Source organism: Arachis hypogaea, chromosome 13 (assembly GCF_003086295.3).
Source record: "Arachis hypogaea cultivar Tifrunner chromosome 13, arahy.Tifrunner.gnm2.J5K5, whole genome shotgun sequence".
Taxonomy (NCBI): domain Eukaryota; kingdom Viridiplantae; phylum Streptophyta; class Magnoliopsida; order Fabales; family Fabaceae; genus Arachis; species Arachis hypogaea.
In genome coordinates this window covers 82,752,338-82,770,438 of record NC_092048.1, presented here as the reverse complement: position 1 = coordinate 82,770,438, position 18,101 = coordinate 82,752,338, and positions in this window count along the sequence as shown.

The following is an 18,101-nucleotide window of genomic DNA, read 5'->3' as shown; positions in this document are numbered from 1 at the left end:
CAATAGATTGAAGTGTCACTGGTTTGTGTGTTTCTTATGTTCTGCTTGTATGTCAGGTACAAGAAGAAATACACCCATCTTTCATGAACAAGACGAAAGAACTCTTAGAAGGTTAAGAAGAGCGGAAAGAGGGAAAAATATTGTTGGAGAAGAGGAATCAGAAGAAGAATTCCAAGATATGGAGGAACATTCAACCAATCCACCAGGTGGAGCAGACAACAACAATAACAATCCACCCCAGAGGAGAGTTCTGGCCTCCTATACCTTTGCAAATGCTAGACATTGTGGAAGCAGCATTCTCACCCCTAATGTCAATGCAAATAACTTTGAATTAAAGCCACAACTCATTACATTGGTCCAAAACAACTGCTCGTTTGGGGGAGGACCATTGGAGGATCCAAATCAACATCTGTCTACCTTCTTAAGGATTTGTGACACTGTCAAGTCCAATGGCGTGAATCCTGAGACCTACAAGCTTCTGCTGTTCCCGTTCTCATTAAGGGACAAGACCGCACAATGGCTTGAAACTTTTCCTCAAGGAAGCATCACTAGCTGGGATGATTTGGTGACTAAATTTCTAGCCAAATTCTATCCACCTCAAAGGGTTAACAGGCTGAAAACCGAAGTACAAACATTCACACAATTGGATGCTGAAAATCTGTATGAAGCATGGGAGAGATACAAGGCTTTGCTGAGGAAATGTTCACCAGAAATGTTCACTGAGTGGGACAAGCTACAGAACTTCTATGAAGGACTCACCCTAAAGGCTCAAGAATCACTTGACCACTCAGCTGGAGGTTCCTTGCAACTCATGAAAGCTGCAGAGGAAGCTCAAAATCTCATTGATATGGTGGCTAACAACCAATATTTCTTTGCTCATCAAAGAAACTGCCAACCATCACAAAGAAGAGGAGTAATGGAGCTAGAAGGAGTGGACTCAATCTTTGCTCAAAACAAGATGATGCAGCAGCAAATTCAACAACAATTTGAGCAAATGGCCAAGAAGATTGATAGTCTCCAAGTTGCAGCAGTTAACACTAGCCAACCATCAACCACATGGGGACAGAGTGAAGAAACTCAAGAAGAACAACAACAAGAGCAAGTACAGTATATGCACAACCAAGGACCAAATGAAGTGTATGGTGATACATACAATCCATCCTGGAAGAACCACCCAAACCTCAGATTGGGAGATAATCATACCCAAAACCAACAACCATGGCAGAGGAACTCAATTCAAAACAACCCAAGAAACAACCAAAACCACAACCAGCAGTAGACCAACCAAAACCCCTACAGAAAACCTCAAAACAACTACCCCAACCCCAACCAGTACCAATCCAATAACCAACCCACCAACCAAAATGCCTATCATCCACCACCCACATCTCATAACCCACCTCAAGTATCACCTGAAGCCCAGAGAATCACTAACTTGGAGGCCGTGATAGACAAAATATTGAAACACCAGGAAATGGTAACCAAGAATTAGGAAGCATCCCTGAAAAGACTAGAGAGACAGATGGGGCAAATCTCCAAACAGATTTCTATTGAGAGACCTTCAAGCTCATTGCCGAGTGACACAATCCCAAATCCTAAGGAAGAATGCAAGGCAATACAATTAAGGAGTGGGAGAACATTGATGAGCAACAATGACACTACTAAGAAGCAAGTAGAAAGCACCAAAAGACCAATAGAAGAGGAACAGCCAACACACACAGAGGAAGCCAATGATGATGATGCAATGGCAAGCAAGGAAGCCTCAAAGCAAACTCAAGCAAAGGGGGAACAACCAAAAATTCCAAAAAAAGGGAATGAAGCAGTTGAAGAGCCAACCAAGAATCAAAAGCAACAAGTAGAGAAAACCTTTGTACCTCCACTGCCATATCCCCAGAGGTTCAACAAAGAAACCAAGAACCAGCATTTTCACAAGTTTCTTGAAACCTTCAAAAAGCTGGAAATCAATATTCCTTTTGCTGAAGCACTTGAGCAAATGCCTCTGTATGCCAAGTTTTTGAAGGAGCTTATCAACAAAAAAAGAAGTTGGCTTGAGAAGGAAACCGTGTTACTCACCGAGGAATGCAGTGCTTTGATTCAAAGGGGCATTCCACCAAAACTCAAGGATCCAGGAAGCTTTGTAGTCTCATGCACCATTGGCAGAATAATTCTCAACAAAGCTCTATGTGACCTTGGTGCCAGCATCAACTTAATGCCTCTCTCAATGATGAGAAAACTTGCTATAGAAGAGCTTAAACCCACCAGGATGTCATTGGTCATGGCTGACAGATCAATCAAAACACCCACTGGAATTGTGGAAAATCTGTTGGTAAAGGTTGGGGAGTTTATTTTCCCATCAGATTTTGTGATTTTGGATACTGAAGAGGAAGGAAACAATTCAATCATTTTAGGAAGGCCATTTCTAGCCACAGAAAGAGCCACTATTGATGTAGAAAAAGGATAAATGATCTTCAGGGTCCACAATGAACAAATGGTCATAAACGTCTTCAAGTCAATGCAACACATTCCTGAGCAAGAGGATTATGTGAGAGTGGACATGATAGAGAGTTTGGTGGAAGAAATGCTGGAAGAAAGTCCTCAAGAGCAAGAAGGAAATCAAGGGGCAACAAAGGAACAAGTAGCTGAGACTTCCATTGAGCAAGATGAAAAACAAGTCAAGAAGGAAGAAGTACGAAAACAAGAACTGAAACCATTACCCACCCATCTCAAATATGCGTTCCTTGGCACATCGGAGAGCTTCCCAGTAATCATTAATTCATCCCTGACAAAGAAGGAAGAAGGAGAACTTCTTGATGTACTCAAAGCTCACAAAGATGCTTTAGGATGGACCATTGATGACCTAAAGGGAATCAGCCCTGCAGTATGTATGCATATGATCCTCTTGGAAGATAATTCCAAACCAGTGGTTCAACCACAAAGAAGGCTAAATCCCACAATGAAGGAAGTTGTCCAGAAGGAAGTAATGAAGTTGTGGAATGCAGGGATAATCTTCCCAATATCTGACAGCCCATGGGTAAGCCCGGTTCAAGTTGTACCAAAGAAAGGAGGAATGACGGTCATCACTAATGAGAAGAATGAGTTGATCCCCACTAGAACAGTGACTGGGTGGAGGATGTGCATAGACTATAGAAGATTGAATGATGCCACCAGGAAGGATCATTTCCCTCTCCCATTCATTGATCAGATGCTGGAAAGGTTGGCCGGCCATGCCTATTATTGCTTTTTGGACGGATATTCTGGGTATAATCAAATCGTGGTGGACCCCAAGGACCAAGAGAAAACTGCCTTTACATGTCCATTTGGAGTCTTTGCATACCAGAGGATGCCCTTTGGGCTCTGCAACGCCCCTGCCACATTTCAAAGGTGTATGCTCTCCATTTTCTCTGATATGGTTGACAAATAGATTTTTCTTGCCGGTATAGAAATTATCAAATGATCAATCGTAGTATAGTCTAAACCAACGCAAAATCCTTCATCAAACAAATCTACAATCTATATCCGAGAGTACTAGTCTCCCGAGTCGTTCTCCCTTGGAATTGCCAAAGTGTGCACCTTATTGATTTAGTAAGCTTTGTTGGAATTCTTTGAAGGTTTTAGCAAAGCAATGAAAAACAAACAATCAATTATCAAAAGACTTGGCTTAGGGTTGGCATTAGAAATCCTATCCTTATAGTCCATTCAATGTTGACAACAATTAGGCCTTGCTCCATTTAGTTATCCCCTAGGTATAGAGGGAGGTCAAATGAAAGTAATCAACTTGAGTCACAAGTCCTAGCTTCACCTTATGGGAGTCTAGCTTTAGTGCACTCCAAGCCAACTAGCAATCCCTAATTCCAAATCAACTATTGATACACTATTCAACTTCTTCCAAAGACCAAACCCTATGCCAAGTGTGAGAATTCTACTCCATAGCTAGTGTTGTCATTTTATCAAACATGTGATGAGCAAGAAGGAAAGGCATAGTAAAATGAGAAGAAAAGTCAAATTGAAAGTATTGCAACACAAAGATCTAACAACAAGTCTCAAAGAGTAGCAATGAAGATCCAAAATAGAGATGAAATCCAAAATTACAAAGTTGAATTCTAGATCTATGAGAATTGATCAATTGTATCTACTACTTGAAATTGGAGAAGAAAATCTATGACATGAACAAAGTGGAGTGAGAATTGTAGTGGATCTCACCAAAAAGTCATTGAGAATTCAGAAATTAGATGAGGATGAACCCTAGTGAAGCTTGGAATCTCCCTCTTCTTCTCCCCAAAAAGTGTAACTAACTCTCTCTTCCCCAAAAAAAGGAAAAATATCTAGATCTAGAAGAAATGAACTAAAAGTCCCCTTAACCCTTGCTCCTTTGGTCTTCTTAAGCTTTTCCCGCCAAGGTACTTCTCCAAAAGTGGGATCCTTAACTGCCTCCACGCCTAAGTCACGTGACTTCATTAAAAATCATTTTCGCAAATCGGCGCGCACGCGCAAGGTACGCGCACGCGCCGTTGAGACGTCTTGTAATGTGCGCGGAGGCGTGATGTACACGTGCGCGCCCATGAAGATCCTGGCTTAGCCGCTTCTCAAGCCGGCTCGTGGCTTGGCTCTTGGCTTTGGCTTCACGTTGCCCTATCCGCGCGGGCACGCAAGGTGCGCGCACGCGCCCATGCGGAAATTTCCAAAGCTTAATCCTCATGCTTCCTTCCTTTGTACCCGTCTTCCTTCTCTCTTTCGGTCCATTCCTACTCTATATCCTGAAACCACTTAACACACAAGTCACGGCATCGAACGACATCAAGAGAAGATTAGAAATGTATCTATTTTAGTGCAAAATAAGCATGTTTTCATTCATGAGGCAAAACTAGGAAAGGAATGCAAAATCTTGTATTTACATATAGAAAGTGTGTGGAATCATTGAATAAACCCCTGAAATCAGCACAAGATAGACCCTCAAATTGGGGTTTGTCAACCTCCCCACACTTAGATTCTAGCATGTCCTCATGCTTAGAGAAATCAAAGAAGCACGGAAGACCGAGGGATCACAAAAGTATAGGACTCATGAAGTGCAACCTACTTATATGCATGCAACTACGACTAGTGCTACTATCCACTTGGTTGGGAACAAATTAGCCTTCTTAGGACATATGCGAGCATATGGGGCACGATGGTGGTCAAAGCATGGGACTTGCCACTTTCTAAGCATCAAATGCAATATGTGCAACCTTGCATGAGGAATGCTCGCGTGAGCCAGGAATCAAAGGATTGAGCTTCGAACCCTCACCGGAAGTGTTTGCACTCTAATCACTCGGTGTTTGGGGTTTATTCTCTCAATTCTCCCCTAATCATGCTTCCCAAGATTTGTTTTTCATCTAACAATCAACAATTATTCATTGCATGCATACACTTATCATGGGGTCTTTTCCTTAGGTTGTAATGGGGTTAGGGTCAAGGTAGGGTCATATATGGCTAGTGGACTTAGGATTTGAATCTTTGATTAACTTAAACTTTCCCACCTAACCTATATAATGACCTATACAATTAGGTACTAACCTAACTACCCATTCCTCACTTTTCCACATACTCATGCATTTTTCTTTTTGTTTCACAATATTTATGCATTGATTCCTCTAGAGCTGCACTTTGGGGCATTTCGTCCCCTTTTCTTTTCCTCTCTTCTTTCTTTTTTTTCTATATTTTTTTTTTCTTTTCCATATTGTTTTCTTTCTTTTTTTTTTTTGTTTTCTTTTGTTCTTTTGTTTTTCTTATTTTTTTTTCTATATACAAGAGCGTCAATGCATAAGATTTTACATTCGATCAATTCATGAATATGTACCCAATTCCCAATATTCCAATAATAATACAAAATACCCTTCTATTCACCGAATGCCCCAAGGTTCCCACACTTGAATGATACTCACACACACTAGCCTAAGCTAATCAAAGATCCAAATAAGGACTTTTATTGTTTTCCGCTTTAAGGCTTGTAATGTGCTAAATTAAGAACAAAGTGGGTTAATCGTAGGCTCAAGTTTGGCTAACAACGGAGGATAGAAGTCACGGCCGTTTGGGTGAGTGAGCTAATGAAATGATGGCCTCAATCATATAAATGCATGAATACACCAAATAATGGATATAAAGAATCAAACAAATCAAAGATCACAATCATAGAGAGAGAATAATGCACACAAGAAGGAAAAATAAGTGGTTATAAGATGTAACCACACCATTAGGCTCAAATCTCACAAGCTTGTGTTCTTAACTCAAAACCATGTTCCAAAATATAATTCTTCATGCAGCTTTTGCATCAAAGCATTTAAAATTTGCAATGCCATGGTTGCCCCAAAATGTTGGTTTCCTAAGAGAGAATTTCATTGTTCCAACCAAGCAGACTTATGCCAACTAAAACCTAATCATGCAACCTATTCTAATTTATTCAGATTTATTCAGATGTTACCTATGGAGATCGGTCGGCCGACCTCCCCACACTTAAAACTTAGCACGGTCCTCCGTGCTAGAGGTTAGGCGCACTCGGCCGAGTGTGCCACATCTCCAATGCCATTGCTATCTTCGCTGGAAGTTGCGGTGGAGGTGGAGATATCGGGTTCTTCCATAGGTGGGGTGATTACGCTTAGAAGCCTCTTCACATGAGCATAGCGGCGTTGGTTACGCCTCTCATAGCGGTCTAATTTGTTGTGAAGGTCTTCAAGGCGTTGGGCGGCTGATTTTTGTGATGTAGATGAAGTGGTGGCGTGGCCAGTTGGTGTGGGCCGTGCAATGTCCATGGTGACTTCCGGGGGCTTGAGGCATCTCTTGGTCGGAATGATATCACCCTCGACCGGTATTGAGGTTCGCCTATCTTTAGTCTCCCGGTTGACGCCGGCTTTCGCAACTAATGCCGTCACTAAAGCGGGGAATGGTAGATTTCCCTTGGCATGAATGCGCCCCATGGATTGGCGGATGGCATGCGGAACGTCGACCGGTTTCTCGGTCAAGATGCACCATATCAATAAGGCAAGCTCGGCGGTGATGGATGACCCATGTGTGCTTGGGAGCACGTAGTGAGCTAGAATTTGGGCCCATGCCGTAGCTTCTTGAGTGAGGTGGCGGACATCTAAACCCTTGGGTCTTCGCTTTATGGTTCCCCGAATCCAATATGCGTCGGGTAAAGCAATGACGCCGAGGATCGCGCTCCAATCGAATGCGCGGTCAATGCATGTAGCCAAGACTTCTTGGTAGGCGTCATATGCGTCCGTTGACGGTGCAATCCCAAGGACTTCTCGGATGGCTTCCACTGTGACCGACACTTGTTTTCGGCGCACAAATATTGATGTGAGATGAGGTGAGTGGAAGTTGGAGTAGAATTCCACCACCCATGAGAGATTGGCCTCCGTTGATTGCCTCAAGAGGAACTTCCAATGCCTCCGGTCAATATGTGGCATCACAATCGGACTGAGGTGAGCCGGTAAGACTAAGAGGGGTTCCGGATGGTAATTCCTTTCAATCATTCTGGAGTAAACAAGTTCGCAGTAACGGTTGGGAAACTTGTTTGAATCCTTAGGAGGGTTGTCCTTCTCTAGAACGTCAACGGGGCCCTTAGTCTTCTTCAGGAGGGGCTTGGCCGTTAGTTCTTGGCGCGCTTTATTGGAAGCCGGCTTCCTGGGGCCTTTCCCGTTGTCCTTTTTGATGACCATCCTGTAGAAGCAAGGAAGGAAAATATCAAACCCAAAGAAGTGGAGATACATGAGTTCTATATAATGAAAAGTTATGCCATAGAATATGGGTATCTTAGTTACATGACAGCTGCAACATGTAACTAGGATAATGTGTGAAGCGCAAGGTAAATAATTTCCATGTGGTGCAAGGGTAGTTTAAGCATGCAAGGAAGAAGCATGAGAAGCATACACCCTTAGGGACCATAAATGGGAGGCAAGCCAAGAAAATGGAAAGAATGGTTTGTGGAAAGTGGGGATGCACTCAAAAGTGATTGGTGAGAGGCAAGGTAGTCACAATGAGTCCAAAATTCAGGTATGCCTTTCATCGAACACTTGGTGTGCATCCTTCAAGTAGTATGTGAGTGTGTGAAAATGAGAGCAATGTAACTTTCCACAATCCATTATTAATGATTATAGTGCATATTGATTGCAAGAAAATTAAGCAACACCATTCATCTATTCATGTAAGTGAGGTTGAGACCTAAGTGCTTATGAAGAATCAAAGAAGAAAGAAGGAAGTAACTAGAGAGGGGAGGAAGAGAGAAATAAAAGAAGAAGGAAGCCTACCTAAATGATGGTGCAACTAAATGAGTAAGAACTACAAGAGATTAATGGACTAAGAGGGAGCTTAGTATAATACCTTGTGAGATGGAGAAGGATGTAGAAGAAGAAGAGAGGTGGAATGAGAATGAAGGGGTGAGTGTGTCCCTTTTATTTTTTTTTTAGGCGACGATCACCGGCGCGTGCGCGCACGGTGCGCGCTCGCGCAGGGAGCGAGGTGGGCTAGGGGCGCGCGCGCGCGCAGGTCGCGTGCGCGCCCATACACTTGGGCTGGGGGCACAGGGGAGGCATAGGGGTGGCCTAACTCTCTGGGAGAAGTACCAGAGATGGCTGCAGCATGTTTTGGCGCGCGCGTGCACAGTGCGCGCGCGCGTCCTCGTGGTTGTGCCCCAGGCATAAGAGGGGCCTGGAGGGGGCTCAACTCTCTGTGAAATGGCCCAGAGAGGAGTGCAGAGTGAAAGGGTGCGTGCACGGCTGTGGCGCGCGCGCGCATTCCGCGCTTGCTTTGGATGGACGCGTGCGCGCCAGGTGCGCGCACGCGGCAATGGTGTTGGGCTGGTGGCTTAGTGTAAGCATGAGAGAGGCTTAACTCTCTGTAGAATGTACTAGGGGGGCAGCAAAGCAATCGGCGCGGACGCGCGCCATGCGCTTGCGCGTCGATTGGCGGATTTTGCTCATGTGCGCGGACGCGCCATGTGCGCGCACGCGCAGAGGAGTGGGTTTTTCTAAATTTGCAAGTGGTTACACCATTTTCAACATTTCAAACCCCCCTTTCCATACAGCCACTTAAGCACTATAGCAAATGAAGTCAACAAATGAAGGGGAGTTGTCATTAAAATCTAGCTAACAAACATGAAGTCAAGTGTCTATGTACAAGTCTCAAAGGAAGATCTTACCATGGTGGGGTGTCTCCCACCTAGCACTTTTGTTTAATGTCCTTAAGTTGGACTTTCAGCAGCTTATAGTGTTTTTTCAAGAGTTGCATCCCTCAAGAGGAACACTTCAAATTCCTTGGCATTCTTCCTTTGCTCACCATGATACAATTTGAGACGGTGCCCGTTTACCTTGAAGATGTCCGGGCTTGATGGGTGGTGCAAGTGGTAGACCCCATAAGGTTTTACTTTCTCCACTTGGTAGGGCCCATCCCACCTTGATCTAAGCTTTCCGGGTAGTAATCTCAACCTTGAATTGTAGAGAAGGACTAGGTCACCGGGTTGGAATTCTCTTCTCCTAATGTTCTTGTCATAGATGGCTTTCAACTTTTCCTTATAGAGTCGAGAGTTGTCATAAGCTTCCAATCTCATACATTCTAATTCCGCCAATTGAAGCTTTCTCTCTACTCCGGCCCCACCCAAGCTCGTATTACACTCTTTTACGGCCCAATAAGCTTTGTGTTCAATCTCCACTGGTAAGTGACATGCTTTACCATATACAAGCCGGAAGGGGCTCATGCCAATGGGTGTCTTGTAAGCCGTTCGATAGGCCCACAGTGCATCGGAGAGTTTAGTGCTCCAATCTTTCCTATTCGGCTTTACAATCCTTTCCAACACATGCTTGATTTCCCGGTTAGAGACTTCGGCTTGGCCGTTTGTCTGAGGGTGGTAAGCCGTGGCGACTTTGTGGATGATGCCATATTTTCTCATGAGGCCATCTATTCTTTTGTTGCAAAAGTGGGATCCTTGGTCACTTATGATTGCTCTTGGGGCGCCAAAGCGACAAATGATATTGTTCCTCACAAAAGAATACACAACATTAGCGTCATCCGTTCGGGTGGGGATTGCCTCAACCCATTTTGACACATAATCGACGGCTAACAAGATGTAGAGAAAGCCATTGGAATTTGGAAATGGTCCCATGAAGTCGATTCCCCATACGTCAAAGATTTCGCAAAAAAGCATATTTTGTTGGGGAATTTCATCCTTCTTGGAAATATCTCCAAACCTAATACATTGGGGACAAGATTTGCAATAGAGAGAAGCATCTTTGAGAAGAGTTGGCCACCAAAATCCGCAATCAAGGATTTTTCTTGCCGTTCTTTGGGGCCCATAGTGACCACCTCCTTCGAAAGCATGGCAAGCGTCCAAGATTGCTTGGAATTCGGTTTGAGGTATGCACCGTCGCACTATTTGGTCCGCTCCACACCTCCACAAATAGGGATCATCCCAAATATAGTATTTGGATTCTCTTTTCAGCTTATCCTTTTGGTGTTTGTTGAGATTGGGAGGGAAAGTGCGTGAAACCAAATAGTTTGCTATTGGGGCATACCAAGGAACCACTTCCGAGATTGCATGCAAAGCATCTAAAGGAAAGGAATCATTGATAGGAGTGGTGTCGCCTTTTGTGTGTTCGAGGCGACTTAAATGGTCCGCCACTAGGTTTTGGGCACCGCTCCTGTCTTTGATTTCCAAGTCAAATTCTTGTAATAAGAGCACCCAACGAATTAATCTCGGTTTGGATTCCTTTTTTGCCAACAGGTACTTTAGTGCCGCGTGATCCGAGTACACTACTACCTTGGAACCAAGAAGATAGGCTCGGAACTTGTCCAAAGCAAAAACAATAGCTAGAAGTTCCTTTTCGGTAGTGGTGTAGTTGGATTGGGCTCCGTCTAATGTTTTGGAAGCATAAGCTATGACATAGGGGATCTTACCTTCGCGTTGTGCTAACGCGGCTCCTATCGCATAATTCGAAGCATCACACATGATTTCAAAGGGTTGAGTCCAATTGGGTCCTCGTACAATAGGGGCTTGTGTCAATGCTACCTTGAGTTTGTCATATGCTTCCATACATTCCTTGCTCATCTCAAATTCGGTGTCTTTTTGTAGTAATCGAGAAAGAGGTAGGGCCACCTTGCTAAAGTCCTTAATGAATCTCCGGTAGAATCCTGCATGTCCAAGAAAAGAACGGACTTCCCTCTCAGAGGAGGGGTAAGGTAAACTAGATATGACATTTATCTTTGCCGGATCTACGGAGATGCCTTCCTTTGATACTATGTGTCCCAAAACAATACCTTGTTTGACCATGAAATGACATTTTTCAAAATTTAAGACAAGGTTTGTTTTGGTGCATCTTTCTAAGACTTTTTCAAGGTTACCTAAGCAATGCTCAAATGACTCGCCGTACACGCTAAAATCATCCATGAAAACTTCCATTGATTGCTCTAGAATGTCCGCAAATAGGCTCATCATGCATCTTTGGAACGTTGCCGGTGCATTGCATAGGCCAAATGGCATACGCTTGTAAGCATACGTTCCAAAGGGGCAAGTAAATGTGGTTTTTTCTTGGTCTTCTAGGGCAATATGGATTTGGAAGTATCCGGAGTAGCCATCAAGAAAACAATAGTATGATTTACCGGCTAATCGATCAAGCATTTGATCGATAAATGGTAGTGGAAAATGGTCTTTTCTTGTGGCCGCATTCAATCTTCGGTAGTCTATGCATACTCTCCAAGAATTCTGCACTCTTGTTGCTATAAGTTCACCACTTTCGTTTTTGATTGTTGTCACTCCGGACTTCTTTGGCACTACTTGGACCGGGCTTACCCATTCACTATCCGAGATAGGATAGATGATGTCCGCCTCAAGTAGCTTAGTGACTTCTTTCTTTACCACCTCAAGAATAGTTGGGTTGAGTCTCCTTTGAGGTTGTCGGACCGGTCTTGCTCCTTCTTCAAGAAATATGCGGTGCTCGCATACTTGGGGGCTTATTCCCACTAGATCCGCCAAACTCCACCCAATTGCCCTTTTGTTTTTCCTCAATACATTCAGCAATTTTTCTTCTTGTTGAGGAGTTAACTCTTGTGCAATTATCACGGGTAGCTTTTGGGCTTCATCAAGGTATGAATACCTTAAGTGAGGTGGTAGTGGCTTCAATTCCATCTTCTTATCATTCCTTGAAGTTTGAGTTTCCGAAGGGCTTGTATGATGTGTGGTATTTAGTTCGCATGACTCTTCATTTGCCTCTTTGACCATATACTTCTCATCTAATCTTGCAAGATGTACTTCGGCTACTATGTTATCGATTGGGTCACACCGAAATAGAGAATGGTTCTCCGGTGGATGCTTCATTGCTTCCTCTAGGCTAAAGCTTACAATTCTTCCATCAATTTCAAATGAGTAGTTCCCCGAATAAGCATCAAGCTTAAATCTAGAAGTTCTCAAGAAGGGCCTTCCAAGTAGGATAGAGGATGCTCTTTCGGTTTCGCTTGACGGCATTTCAAGGACATAGAAGTCAATTGGAAACACCAACCCCTTTATATTCACCAATACATCTTCCGCAACACCCGCTACGGTTATTATGCTTTTATCCGCTAGGACAAATCTTGCCGTCGACCTTTTTAGTGGGGGCAAGTTCAATACCCGATAAACGGAGAGCGGCATGATGCTAACACATGCTCCGAGGTCACACATGCAATCTCTAAATTGAACTTCATTGACGGTGCAAGTGACCATACAAGGGCCCGGGTCATCACACTTCTCCGGTAATGTTCCCATCAAAGCGGAAATAGAACTCCCCAATGGGATGGTTTCCAATTCAAGGATTCTATCCTTGTTTATGCATAAATCTTTGAGGAATTTAGCATATCTAGGAACTTGATGGATGGCATCGAAGAGGGGGATGGTTACCTCAACTTTCTTGAATATTTCTACCATTTTGGGGTCGAGTTCTATGCGCTTTTTGCTTTCTTTGCAAGTGTTGGAAATGGAAGTGGTTGAGCAATTTCTTCTTCCAAGGTTCTTTTGGCCCTGGTTGTCTCCCTTGTCGGTTGGGCTTCATCTTCAACTGTGGCTTGTGGTGTCTCCTCTTCCACTACCTCTTCTATATCTATTCTTTCTTCCCCTTGGGCGGTTGTGATAGGACTTGGGTCCTTTGCTTCCTTCTCTTTTAGTTATGTACCGGATCTAAGGGTGATGGCATTGATGCCCCCTTTTGGATTTGGTTGAGGTTGAGAGGGAATGGCACTTTGGATTGTAGGTTAAGGAATGGGGGTCGATGGTGTGTCCATACATGCAAGAAGAGCTTGTAGTGTAGAGGTGAGGCCGGTGAGGCCGGAAGCAAGTGTGTTTTGTAATTCCTTTTGGCCTTGGATGATGGTCCGGAGTGTTTCGTCTTGGTTGGAGGGGGTGGTTACATATGTGAGTTGAGGAGCTTGTGATTGGTTAGGTGGTGGTCTTTGATGTGGTGGTTGGTATGTTTGGTAGTTTCTTTGTGAGTTTTGTTGGTTGTATGGTTGATTTTGGAAGTTGTATGGTCGGTTTTGTGAGAAATTTTGCGAGTTGTTGTTCCATCTTTGACCTCCTCCATTGTTGTTGTTATCCCTATTCCCTTGTTGATGATTGTCTTTCTAATTTTGATTATTGTGTCCACTACCTTGGTTGTAGCCTCCTCCTTGATAAGGGTGCCCTTGGTTAGGATTACCTCCTTGGTAGTACCCTTGATTGGGGCGGTCATAGAAATTATGGGTGGCCGCTAAAGTGTTATCTTCTTGAAGGTTTGGGCACTCATCCGTGTAGTGAGAGTAGCAAGAGCAAATGCCACATACTCTTTGAGGGACCAATTGTTGTTGGTTGTGTTGTTGAGATGGTGGAGGTTGTTGTTGATATGATTGAGGTTGTTGTGATTGTTGTTGATTCAATTGGAGTTGCCTCAAAACGAATGTCATCTCATTCAAGGATTGAGTTAAAGCGGTGGCTTCACTACTAGTTGATACCTCGTTCACGGTCCTTGGACGGTTGACTCTTCGCCTCATATGTTGATTGGATTCGGCTAAGTCAATAATAAGTTGCCATGCCTCCTCTGCGGTTTTATATTTGGACAAAGAACCATTGCTAGAAGTGTCCAAGAGGGTTCTATCTTGCTCTCGCATCCCTTGACATATGTATCCAAGCAATACTTGAGTGTCAAGCATGTGATTAGGGTACGCATCTAGTAGTTTGCAAAACCGTTCCCAATACTCATATAGTGGTTCCGTCTCACCTTGCACAATACAAGACATTTCTTTCCTTAGCCTATCCATCTTTTTTGGGGGTAAGAATTTGTCCAAGAATCCCCTTCTAAGTAGGTCCCAATCGGAGGTAACTTCACTAGAGAGAGTGTAGAACCATTCTTTGGCCTTGTCCTCAAGAGAGAAAGGGAAAGCAAACAACCATATAGCAACTTCATCGGAACCTTCCCGTCTAGTAGTTGAGCATATGCGATGAAAGTCTTTGAGATGTCGAATAGGGTCTTGTGCGGGAAGCCCGTGAAACTTGGGTAGGAGGTTGATCAAAGCGGTCTTCAATTCAAAATTCGCATTCAAATTGGGGTGAGTTACATGAAGGGGTTGAAGGACATAATCCGGTGCACCCGCTTCCTTGATGGTAACTCTCCTTGGAGCGTCCATAGTATTAGTACCTAAAACAAAAGAAGAATTGTTAGTGGGGTTGATGGGAGTATGATTAATGCCTTCTTTGAGTGACGGTTCAATGTTCACTTGTAGTAAGGTGGTTGAGGTGGTGAAAACCTCTTCACCCTTTCCAAATCTTAGCCGCCTCCGAGCTTGCCTAATGTGAAACAAAGTTCGTTCTATTTCTGGATCAAAAGGGGCTAAACTCGGATTCGGTTGTGAACGCGTCATGCAATGAAGGGGAAATGGAATTCATTGTAACGATGAGGAATTAGTCAATTGAGCAATTTACAATGAAGTGCAACTATGTGCATATATACACACTTAATCCAAAACAATAACATGGCACACTAAGCAAGTTCCCCGGCAACGGCGCCATTTTATCAAATAGATTTTTCTTGCCGGTATAGAAATTATCAATGATCATCATAGTATAGTCTAAACCGACGCAAAATCCTTCATCAAAAATCTAAAATCATTCCGAGAGTATAGTCTCCCGAGTCGTTCTTTGGAATTGCCAAAGTGTGCACCTTATTGATTTATAAGCTTTGTTGGATTCTTTGAAGGTTTTAGCAAAGCAATGAAAACAACAATCAATTATCAAAGACTTGGCTTAGGTTGGCATTAGAATCCTATCCTTATAGTCCATTCAATGTTGCAACAATTAGGCTTGCTCCATTTAGTTATCCCTAGGTATAGAGGGAGGTCAAATGAAAGTAATCAACTTGAGTCACAAGTCCTAGCTTCACCTTATGGGAGTCTAGCTTTAGTGCACTCCAAGCCAACTACAATCCTAATTCCAAATCAAATTGATACACTATTCAACTTCTTCCAAGACCACCCTATGCCAAGTGTGAGAATTCTCCCATAGCTAGTGTTGTCATTTTATCAAACATGTGATGAGCAAGAAGGAAAGGCATAGTAAAATGAGAAGAAAAGTCAAATTGAAAAGTATTGCAACACAAAAGATCTAACAACAAGTCTCAAAGAGTAGCAATGAAGATCCAAAATAGAGATGAAATCCAAAATTACAAAGTTGAATTCTAGATCTATGAGAATTGATCAATTGTATCTACTACTTGAAATTGGAGAAGAAAATCTATGACATGAACAAAGTGGGAGTGAGAATTGTAGTGGATCTCACCAAAAAGTCATTGAGAATTCAGAAATTAGATGAGGATGAACCCTAGTGAAGCTTGGAATCTCCCTCTTCTTCTCCCCAAAAAGTGTAACTAACTCTCTCTTCCCCAAAAAAAAGGAAAAAATATCTAGATCTAGAAGAAATGAACTAAAAGTCCCCTTAACCCTTGCTCCTTTGGTCTTCATAAGCTTTTCCCGCCAAGGTGCTTCTCCAAAAGTGGGATCCTTACTGCCTCCACGCCTAAGTCATGTGACTTCATTAAAAAATCATTTTCGCAAAATCGGCGCGCCACGCGCAGAGGTACGCGAACGCGCCGTTGAGACGTCTTGTAATGTGCGCGGAGGCGTGATGTACGCGTGCGCGCCCATGAAGATCCTGGCTTAGCCGCTTCTCAAGCCGGCTCGTGGCTTGGCTCTTGGCTTTGGCTTCACGTTGCCCTATCCGCGCGGGCGCGCAAGGTGCGCGCACGCGCCCATGTTCGGGAAATTTCCAAAGCTTAATCCTCATGCTTCCTTCCTTTGTACCCGTCTTCCTTCTCTCTTTCGGTCCATTCCTACTCTATATCCTGAAACCACTTAACACACAAGTCACGGCATCGAACGGCATCAAGAGAAGATTAGAAATGTATCTATTTTAGTGCAAAATAAGCATGTTTTCATTCATGAGGCAAACTAGGAAAGGAATGCAAAATCTTGTATTACATATAGAAAGTGTGTGGAATCATTGATAAAACCCCTGAAATCAGCACAAGATAGACCCTCAAATTGGGGTTTGTCAATGGTCGAAAAGTTTTTAGAAGTCTTCATGGATGACTTTCTCTGTTTTTGGTGATAATTTCAATGCTTGCCTAAACCATTTAACCCTTGTCTTAAACGGTGCCAAGAAACTAATTTAGTTTTGAACTGGGAGAAATGCCACTTCATTTGGTACCCGAAGGGATTGTTCTTGGCCATAAAGTTTCAAGAAAATGGATAGAGGTTGATAAGGCAAAGGTTGAAGTCATAGAAAAACTCCCTCCACCAATTAATCGTGAAATCTGTTAGAAGTTTCTTGCGGCATGCCGGATTCTATAGAAGGTTTATCAAAGGATTTTTCAAAAAATAGCTAAACCTTGAGTAATTTACTAATGCTGATAACCCTTTTATTTTTGAAGAAAACTGCCAGCAAGCCTTTGAAACTTTAAAAAACAAACTCACAACAGCACTAATCATCACACCTCGCTTGGAGTTACCCTTTGAACTATGTTATCAATGACCTTGCAAATGGTGCTGTACTTGGGCAAAAGAAGGGCAACTTACATCATGTCATATATTATGCAAGTAAAGTGTTGAATGAGGCCAAAGAAATTACACCACAACGGAGGAGGAGTTGCTATTGTAGTTTATGCTTTGCATAAGTTAGATCATACTTAATAGGATCCAAGTTGTGTTACTGACCATGCGCTGCACTTAAGTATTTTGTGATGTCAAAACAGGATGCTAAACCAAGACTTATCAGGTGGATATTGCTCTTCAAGAGTTTCTGACATTGAGGTAAGTAGACAGAGAAGGGGCACTGAAAACCGGTTGCTGACCATTTGTCGAGGCTACCACATGAAACAATTTTCAACAAGCATCTCAGCCCATGAACAAAAGCTTCCAGATGAGCACCTTTGCAATCCAGAAGCACCTCTGGTTTGCTGAATACCAAACTGCAAGTCGGGTAAGAAAGATACCCTCGAAACTTTTTAGTAAAAGTGAAGAAGTTAATCAATGAAGGAAAGAAATTCTTATGGGATGAACCCTTCCTGTTCAAGAGATGTTCTGATGGAGTAATTAAGGTGTGTCCCTGAGAGTGAAATGAGGGATATCCTGTGGCAGCACTATTATTCAGCTTATGGTGGACACTTTGGCCAGAGAAGCAGCTGCAAAGATATTGCAGAGCAGCTTCTATGGCCAACTATTTTCAAGGATGCCAGAGCATATGTCCACCAATGTAATGAATGCCAGAAAGCAGGAGGATTAACAAGAAGGAATGAGATGCCTCAAAATTTCATCTTGGAACTGGAATTATTTGATCTATGGGGAATGATTTCATGGGGCCCTTTCCCCCTCCTATTCTTTCAGATACATCTTAGTCGCAGTGGAATATGTCTCAAAGTGGGTGGAAGCCATAGCTACGACCACTTGTAATGCACAGATTGTCCTCCAATTCCTTAAAAAGCACATTTTCAACAAGATATGGAGTGCCCAAGAGTCTTATCAGTGATGGTGGAAGTCACTTTTTGCAACAAACAGATGGAGAAGCTCCTCCACAAATATGGAGT